This window comes from Neovison vison, chromosome 12 (assembly GCF_020171115.1).
Source record: "Neovison vison isolate M4711 chromosome 12, ASM_NN_V1, whole genome shotgun sequence".
Classification (NCBI taxonomy): Eukaryota; Metazoa; Chordata; class Mammalia; order Carnivora; family Mustelidae; genus Neogale; species Neogale vison.
In genome coordinates, this window is record NC_058102.1 from 8,025,250 (window position 1) to 8,026,197 (window position 948).

Below are 948 nucleotides of genomic sequence, written 5' to 3' on the forward strand. Positions count from 1 at the left end.
TCTGCCTTCGTCTCAGGTCATGTTCTCGGACTTCTGGGATCAAGTCCCACATTGGGCTCTCTGCTCAGCGGGGAGCCTGCTTCCTGCCCCCCACCACGCGCCTGCTTTTCTGCCTAGTTGTGATTCTGTCTCTCTCTCTCTCTCTCTGTCAAATAAATAAATAAAAATCTTTAAAATAAATAAATAAAAACAATAAATAAGCAAGAAATATAAGAACTTTTTAAAATTTTTATTTTTTTTAAGATTTTACTTATTTTAGAGAGAGAGAGAGCACAAGCTTGGGGGGAAAGGTTGCGGGCAGGGGAGAGGCAGGAGAGGGAGAAGCAGACTCCCCTTTGAGCTGACTGAGCCACCCAGGTGCCCCATTTGTTATGTCATCTAATCTTCATAACAACCCTTTAAATTAGGTGTTGTTATTATCTTCCCTTTAAAAACGAAGATGTCAAAGCACAGAGAGATTGAGTAATTTGCTAAAATATATGCAAATAGCAAATGGTAGAGCTGGGATTTAGTAATGCTGGGACTTGAACCTGCACACTCTGATTCCAGAGTCTGTGTTCCTATTTCTGCTGCTGTGCTGCTGCCATGGAGTCTGACACATAGATATTTAATAAATATTGGTGGGTGAGTGAATACCCACTGTTTCTGCACTTGATCTTAGCCAAAAGGCCGAGAAGCGATATTACCCACTGTTTCTGCACACAGAGCTTTGCTGACTTGGTTCTTGTCAACAGGGTGTTTGTCCTGGGGGTTACAAGGACAGGAAGATAGAGATTGGAGTCACAGAGGTCTGATTCCTATCCTGCTTCATGACTTCTGCTTCTTAACTCCTTTCTCTGCTTTTCTTACTTTTACCAAAGAGATGATTTTTGAAAAAGATTTATTTACTTATTTTAGAGAGAGAGAGGAAGAGAGAGCACAGAGTGTGGGGCAGAAGGAGAGGGGGGA

At 42.1% G+C, this 948-nt stretch overlaps 1 pseudogene; it reads right to left on the reverse strand.

Moving 5' to 3' along the window:
* Nucleotides 1–585: 585 nt before the first annotated feature.
* LOC122892707 lies at nucleotides 586–681 on the reverse strand (annotated as a pseudogene).
* Nucleotides 682–948: the final 267 nt, after the last annotated feature.